Below are 8,845 nucleotides of genomic sequence, written 5' to 3'. Positions count from 1 at the left end.
CCATCCCATTCTGTTCCAAGCATGGGGCAGAATGGGACAACTGACACATATCTGTCTTTTTATATTGCTGTTTTGTTTTCTTACGATTTTAGCGTGATTATTACATTATAATGGGTTCACAGATAAATTTTCATCTCTCAGTTAATTCTTTTGTGCTTCAAAAAATGTTTTCAATATTGTACCCAGTTCTTCCCCGGGTTTCCCTACGGTCAAACAATGCGGGAGACAAGCGTAATGACTGCCAAAGGTCAGGAGGAGGATTTATCAATAAGCAGTGATACACTTGCCATTAAAGCCTGCGAATGACTTGCAAAATATCGGTGAGCGTTTAAGTAGGATTAGGACGATCGCTCTCTATGTCAAAAGACGACTATATTGGGTGCAACAAAATTCCTCCCACAAAATTTCGTTGGCGGCTCAGGGGTATTTTCTGAATATTTGATTTATGGGGCTCGTGGTCTCCAGTCGTTTCGTTCTGTATCGTGTAAGTGTTCAGATGTGTGAGGATAATAGCTTGTTCAGAACCCAGAATAGTGACCAACGAAGAATACTAATATTTGGAAATGCACGCTTATGTTCTATTTGCTTACTCTCAACAGTGTCATCAGTGGCTCTCGGTACATCTTGTGTATTGAGAACTAAGAAATACGCGTAAACGTTGGGAGCTCCTATTTTACAATGTGATTACATTGAAAAACTGTTTACAGTGGAACCTCACTTAACAAGCACCTCCCATAAAGCGCAATTCGCGTAACGAGAAAACTTGTAAAAAAATTACTCTTAACGAACGATATTTCGCATAACGAGTGACGACGATTTAATGTGACGTCACCAGCCGTTCGCGCACGCGACGGGGAAATGTTCATAATGTTGAACACCTTTCATTGTCGACAGCGGCATATGAACAATGTATTTACTGCTTACTGCAGTCTGGGTTTAGCACTCCTCCTGCTACTATCTTAGTGCAGCTTGTAATCACACATTTTTCTGAACTTGTGTTCACGTAGTGTTTTTTTTGTGTGTTCGTAGAAATGTCCCCGAAGATAAAAAGCCACAAGATGACGACCATAAGAGAAATAAAATGACCTTATAAGAGAAACGTAAAATCATTGAAAAACAACATGAACGTGGTGTGAGGGTTGCTGATTTTAGCATGCACATACAATCGGTCTAAATCGACTATTTGTGCTATCCTCAAGAACAAAGACAAGTTTAGGGGAGATATAAGCTTCAAAGGGAGTGACAAAAGTATCTAAACAACGGTTTCGTAATCTGGACGATGTCGAAAGGTTGCTCCTTATATCGATAAATGAAAAGCAATTGCAAGGTGACACTATTAACGAGAACATTATTTGTGAGAAGGCGAGAATGATTTTTGCCGACATCGTTAAGAAGATGCCAGGATCATCAGCGGGCGAAGAAGTGTATAGGGAAGCCTTGGGTGGTTCGAGAAGTTGAAGAGAAAAAACTGGTACCTTCAGCGTTGTGAGGCACGGCTAAGTAGCCAGCTCCGACACAAAGAAAGCAGGGAACTTCATCAGCAACTCCAAGACGCTCTTCGATTCCGAGGGTTATCTGCTACAACAGGTTTTTAATTGTGTCGAAACGGGTCTATTCTGGAAAAAGATGCTGAAGCGTACCTTTAGAACAGCCGAGGAGAATGCATTGCCCGGTCACAAGCCAATGAAAGACCGTGTCACATTTATTCTGTGAAAATGCAAGGAGCAATTTGAAATCAAAGTACTGCTTGTTTACCACTCAAACTCCACGAGCCTTCAGGAATGGTGAAGTCCAGAAGAGCAGGTTAAATGTGATGTGGCGGTCCAACAGAAAGGTTTACGTAACATGTGATCTTTTATGTGATTGGATCAATGAAGTGTTTGGTCCTTCGGTGAAACAATATTTGCTTGAGATGAATCTGACACCGCATGTCTTGCTTGTTATGGACAACGCTCCTGCCCATTCTCCAGGCCTACAAGACCACCTCCTTTAAGAATTTAAATACATAAAGATCCTTTTTCTGCCTCCAACATCAGTCCGTTACTTTAGCAAACCAGCAGATTATTTCTCTACACTAAAGCATTGCTTTGAGCTGACTCAAGCTACCAATCTCTCAGAGTTTCGGATATATAGTTTCAACATCGCTGCCAGTGTCATGTTCTCGAAAATTCGTGGGAAGGGGTTACAAAGAGAACTCTCTCATCTGCTTGCAAGAAGCTGTAGCCGGAGTGTGTTGTCGAATGTGACTCTGAAGTATTTGAGTCAGTGCGTGTGGAGCCTGTAGTCAATGAGATTGTATCTTGGCTAAAAGCGTGGGACTGGAAGTGGATAACAATGATATCGATGACCTTATGGAAGATGACATCCAAGAAATGATCACCAAAGAGCTTATGGAGTTGCAGTGTGTTTCACAGCAGGAAATTCTGGAGAGCAGTTCTTCAGAGAAGGAGGAGGAGGTGGTAACAACAAAGCAGCAATCTTCTGGCTCAATAAAATAAATGCTGAAAGCATGGGAGTCGGTAGCATCGTACACTGAAAATCATCACCCCAATAAAGCACTAGCTACGTGCGCTACAAATTTATCTGACGAAAATGCTGTGTCTCATTCTCGCGACGTTTTTTTGGAGCTTCGGGAGAAACAAATGACTATAGAAAGCTTCCTAGTAAAAAAGAATTGTGTGTCATGAATAATAAAGTGCATAACTGTATGTACAATTTTCTTTAAAAATGGCATGAATAAGATGAAACTTCAGTAATTTATCTGCATGGAACGCATTATCGTATTTTACATTAATTTATATGGGATAAACTGTTTCACTTAACGAGTGTTTCGCACTACGAGTAAGGTTCTGGATTGAATTATGCTCGCTACGCGAGGTTCCACTGTACTTCTCATTAGCTGTGCCTGACACTAACGTTGCACTATTGATCTAGCTAATGTATGTATCTCTGTAGATGTAGGCCTATCCACACCAAGCGAAGTGCTGCACTAGGCACGCTTTCGAAAGTACAGCGTTTCAGATGGTGTCTGACCACCCAACCTTAGGATTTTCGTGAGCTCGTTCAAAAGTTTAATGCAAATGCCGGTATTGTTCCTTCGATGAAAACACGGCGGACGTTATTCCCATTGTTGTCCTATTGAACACTCAACAATCTCACTCACGAGGACTAGAAACTCAACTTTAATCTTACCTCTTATTCCTACATCCATGAAGTCAGAAGGGGCGGTATAAAAATTTATGGCAGCGGTGGGATTCGAACCCACGCCTCCGAAGAGACTGGTGCCTTAAACCAGCGCCTTAGACCGCTCGGCCACGCTACCGCAAGGCGACGAGGGTAATACTGTTGATAGTAGTTGGCTCTTACTCTTTTGTGTTTCGTAGTGTCTTTAATTAATGGTTGTTGGCGTGTACTGATCACAGTTCATGAATTAGCTATCATCACGTTTGCAGGAAGTTGCATAGTAGTTCTATGGCCGTGTCACGTGACGCAACCGAAAGAGCGTCCCGCAAGCGCTGTGCGCTGTCAGTATCTATCCGTCTTATCTTCTTCAACTTCTCATTTTATATTTCTTCCCACTTCTACACCACACCCCATTCACTATACAGAAAAAGTTTATGTCTTCTACTAATAAATTGCCTCTAGGAAAGAAAGGAACTTTTCCATTCTGTGGTTCAAACAATTTTATTGTCGCGTTAGAAAATTTAATTTGTGACAAGTTGAACCAATATTTATTTTATATTTACCAACAATAATATACTTATTACTAAACAATTCATGCAAACTCTCAATCTTACTATAACCTCTATAACGTTCGACCTGAAGTTCAGTTTTGTCATTTCTGAAAACTATCCAATATGTAAGTAGCATAACTATATTAAAGAAACTGAATAAGAGGAACAACTTCCTGCATTCCATAACCAGTTAATATGCCTTTTCCATCATCTAGTATAAAAAGAATCAGAACAGAAATGCCAAATATAGCTTCAGACTCAAGAAGCCCAAGTTAATACAAAAACTGGGTTCGAATCCCGGCCGGGTTGGAAATCTTCTCCGCTCGTGGACTGGGTGTTGTGTTATTATTTCATCCTCATCACCGGAGCGCAAGTCGCCCAGTGTGGCGTCGAATGGAGTAAGGGTTGCAGTTGGCAGCCGAACTTCCCAGCATGCGGCCACCCGGCCAATGATGAAATACGCTCATTTCCTTTTTTTACTTTTACTCGGAATATCTCCGAAATTAAGATACATTCTCCGCCAAACGTTCATTGATTATTTTATTCTTCAAGACCTCTGTGGTCTGCATAAAATGATTTGATTTCTGATACGGTATACTGCGTACATATTTCTCTCATTCTGGTTAACAGTCTTAGTCCCTACCACGTTCATAGTTGATCTGATTGTTTTTGTATCTAGTAACTGTCAGTGGTTTCCAACCTTTCTAAAATCATTACCCCTGAATGCAATCAGAACAAATCAAATATTGGTTATTTTCATTGAACACATCCATTTTTAAAATAACATTAAAGCATTTAAACCACTAACTAATAAGTCAGTGAGATAGTTGGTACTGCTTGTTTCTAACAACCAGTCTTTATACAACAAATTAAAACTTGTGCTCTGCGCTTAGGCCTACTGTGCGTAAATAAGCTGACTCCTGGACTACTTTCATCTGAACTGAAAGAAATCATCACTGCCAACAACACCAATAATAATAATAATAATTATTATTATTATTATTATTATACGTAGGCCCTACAGCAGTGTAGTAGCCAACACATAGTTACTGTTTTGCTGTGCTGTCAATTACTTCGTTTATTGCTGCGAAGTCAATAGTGGAGCAATTTGAAGACGTTTGTTGGAACTAACTCTGAGTAGGAATTTTTATGAGATATTTAAGTATATGTGATGCAGATGTCTCATTTTTGCTGTGATAGACGCATGTGGACTATCTGAATTATGTGAAAATAGTGGTATAGCAAAAACATAAGGTAATTATTTCTTTAACCAAAACACAAATGAATACTATTGTTTTTACCATTCATAAAATTGAATTTTATCCATCAGGGAGTAATTATCTCCAGGTTGGGATGCACTGATCTATCTCCTGATACCCTTTATATTCTGAGATTTCTTGCTTAATTTAGTTCCACAAGGTACACATGTTCGTTCTAGATTTGTGTCTGTTGAACCCTATATCAAACTAGTCGAGGATGATTTTAAGTTCTAAAATGACTTTGGTGCGTCACAAGCTGCAACATTTCTTTACCATCTGATTATACTTTGTCGTTTTCACCTGTAATTCCTTTTGATATTTGCACTGAAATTATTCTTTTGTTTTTTTTTTCTGGAAATTTTATTACGGTCAAATATATAGTGCTTCTCGGCAGATTCTACTAAAATTTGACGTCTATTGTTTCTACTATCGTATCCGAAGTTTCACTGTCCCAGAACGTTCTTCACACTTTCTCCTTCTACCCTAGCATAACGATTTCCTATTAATAACCCCCCCCCCCAGAAAAAATAGAAAATACATCAGTAAAAAATATTTTAAGAGCATGTTGTATTTACTTTATAATGTTATGCACTATTTACATTTTACTCTTAAGATTGTAGTTAAAAGTTGTAATGCAAGAACATTTTCAGAAAGCAATGAGCCAGTTTAAAAATATTTGCCATTATCGGACGCCTTCTGAACATAATCAGAATAACACTTAAGAAAATCAGAAAAAAATGATGTTAAACAGAGAAAATATAATAAAGTTTCAAGGTTGGAATAATACTGCACTGTTTTCCCGAAATTTATAGAATTTCTAGGTTTTCTTTTCTGAATCCAACAGCCTTGGTATGGGATGTTCCTATAGGTTTCCTTTCTGACAGTTACGTTTTGTGGGGCATAAGGAGAGGATTATCCCACTTTTTTCCTGAAATTTCGACTCTGAAAAAGTGAGCAGTGTTATCACTCTCGGCCAATTGAGCTGCCGTTCTTTACAAAGTATTATGGATATGACCAAAGAAAGAAGCTTACCTTTTTTTGTTTGAGTCAGCCGTTTTCTGACTGGTTTGATGCTGCCTACCATGAATTCCTCTCCTGCGCCAACTTCTTTATCTCGGAGTAGCACTTGCAACCTACACTCTCAAGTATTTTCTCGATGTATTCCAATCTCTGTCTTCCTCTACAGTTTTTACCCTCTATATCTCCTAACACCATGGAAGTTATTCCCTGATATCTTAATAGATGTTCTATTATCTTGTCCCTCCTTGTCAGTGTTTCCCAGATATTTCTTTCCTCTCCGATTCTGCACAGAACCACCTCATTCCTTCCCATATCAGTCCATCTAATTTTCAACATTCGTCTGTAGCACCGCATCTCAAATGCTTCTCTTTCCTGCTCCGGTTTTCTCACAGTGCATGTTTCACTACCACAATGTTGCGCTCCAGACGTACATTAACAAAAAATGTCTTCCTCAAGTTAAGGCTTATATTTGATACTAGCAGACTTCTCTTTGCTAGGAATGCCCCTTTTGCCGTGCTATTCTGCTTTCGATGTCCTCCTCGATCCGTCCGTCATTGGTTATTTTACTACCAACGTAGCAGAATTCCTTAACTTCATATATTTCGCTACCGTCAATCCTGATGTTAAGTTTCTCGCTCTCCTCATTTCTGCTACTTCCGATTACTTTCGCCTTTCTTCAATTTACTCTCAGTCCAGATTCTGTACTCATTAGACTGTTCATTCCATTCACCAGATTCAGTAATTTTCTTCACTTTGATGATACCAATGTCATCAGCGACTCTTATTACTGAAATCGTTTCACCTTGAACTTTAATTCGACTCTTGAACCTTTCTTTTGTGCTCAGCATTGCTTCTTCGATGCATAGATTGAACAGTAACGGAAGAAGAGTATATACCTGTCTCACACCCTTTTTAATCCGAGCGTTTTGTTCTTGGTCTTCCACTGGCATTACTTCGTCTTGGCTTTTGTGCATGATGTACATTACCCGTCTCCCCCAGTAACTGATGCCTATTTCCCTCAGAAATTCGAACATCTTGCACCATCTGACATTGTCCAACACTTTTTCCAGGTTGACAAATCCTATGAACGTGTCTTGATTTTTCTAGTCTTGCTTCCATTATCAACTGCAATGTCAGAACTGCCTCTCTGGTGCCTCTTCACACCCTCAGTTATCTGTTCAGTTCTTCTGTACATCATACTTCCCAGCAATTTGGATGCATGAGCTGTTAAGATGATTGTCTGTTAATCCTCGCACTAGTCTGCTCTTGCAATCTTGGTAATTGTGTGGATGATATTCTTCCGAAAGTCAGCTGGTATACTGCCAAGCTCATACACTCTGCACACCAACTTGAACAGTTGTTTTGTTGCCCCCTCACCCAATGATTTTAGAAATTCTGATGGAATGTTATCTATCCCTTCTGCCGTATTTGATCTTAAGCGTTCCAAAGTTCTCTTAAATTCTCATTCAAATACTGGATTCTCTCTCTGTTTTAAATCGACTCCTGTTTCTTCTATCACATCAGACAAATCTTCCCCTTTATAGAGGTTTTCCATGTATTCTTTCCACCTATCCGCTCTCTCCTCTTCATCTAAGAAGTCCCAGATGCACTCTTAATGTTGCCACCCGTGCTCTTAATTTCAACGAAGGTTGTTTTGCCTTTACTCTACCATGAGTCAATCTCTCCGACAATCATTTCCTTTTCGGTTTCTTCACTTTTTCATGCAGCTATTTCGTCTTAGCTTCCCTGCATTTCTTACTTATTTCTTTCTCCAGCGACTTTTATTTCTGTATTCCTGAACTTCCCTGGGCATTTTTGTATCTCCTTTCATTGATCAACTGAAATATCCCCATTGTTGCCTGTGGTTTCTTCACAGCTACCTTCTTTGTAGTATGGCTTTTTTTTTCAACCTCTGTGACTGCTCTTTTTAGAGATATCCTGAGCTACTCATCGCAGTATCTATCGCCTTAGAGAACTTCAAGCGTTTCTTTTCATTCCTTACCGTATCACACTTTGCATATCGATTCTTCCCGACTAATCTCTTAAACTTCAGGCTACTTATCTTTACTAAATTGTAATATGAGCCTGTATCTGCCCCTGGGTACGCCTTATAATCCAGTATCTGATTTCTAAATCTCTGCCTGACCGTGATGTAATCTAACTAGAATCTTCCTGTATCTTCCGGCCTTTTCGAAGTATAGCTCCTCCTGTTATGATTCTTGAATAAATAATTCGCTATTGCTATCTGAAATTTATTTCAGAACTCAGTCTTTCTTCTCTCTCGTTTTTAGTAGCAAGCCGATAATCTCCCGCAACCTTTCATCTATTCCTTGCCCTACAACAGCATTCCAGTCGCCCATGACTATTAGATTTTCATATCTCTTTATGTAATGAATTACCCGCTCAGTATCCTTATATACTCCCTCCGTCTCTTCATCTTCAGTTTCCGACATGGGCATGTATAGCTGAACTACCGTTGTCGGTGTAGATTTTCTGTCGATTCTGATGAGAACAACCGTGTCACTGAACTGTTCACAGTAGCCCACTTTCTGCCCAACCTTCCTGTTCATAATTAATCCTACTCCTGTTATACCATTTTCTGTTGCTGCTCACATTGCCCTATACACATCTGACCTGAAATGCTAGTCTTCTTTCTGTTTCGCTTCACTGACGCCACCATATCTAGACTGAGCCTTTTCATTTCTCTTCTGATTTTGTAGCTTCTCTACCCGTTCAAACTTCTGACATTCCACGCCCTGATTTGTGGAAAATTATCACTTCGTTGGTTATTCAATATTTTTCTCATGTTGGTCTCCTCCTTAGCAGTTCCCT

At 39.5% G+C, this 8,845-nt stretch overlaps 1 non-coding gene across 1 annotated transcript; it reads right to left on the bottom strand.

Moving 5' to 3' along the window:
- Nucleotides 1-3,240: 3,240 nt before the first annotated feature.
- On the bottom strand, nt 3,241-3,322 carry Trnal-aag. Its single transcript has one exon. It is a non-coding gene; the product is annotated as a tRNA-Leu (tRNA).
- Between the last annotated feature and the right edge of the window lie 5,523 nt (nt 3,323-8,845).

The sequence above is a fragment of the Schistocerca americana genome, chromosome 1 (genome assembly GCF_021461395.2).
Source record: "Schistocerca americana isolate TAMUIC-IGC-003095 chromosome 1, iqSchAmer2.1, whole genome shotgun sequence".
NCBI lineage: Eukaryota > Metazoa > Arthropoda > Insecta > Orthoptera > Acrididae > Schistocerca > Schistocerca americana.
The sequence above is the reverse complement of the archived record's forward strand: the minus strand, read 5'-3'. Positions and strand labels throughout refer to the sequence as shown.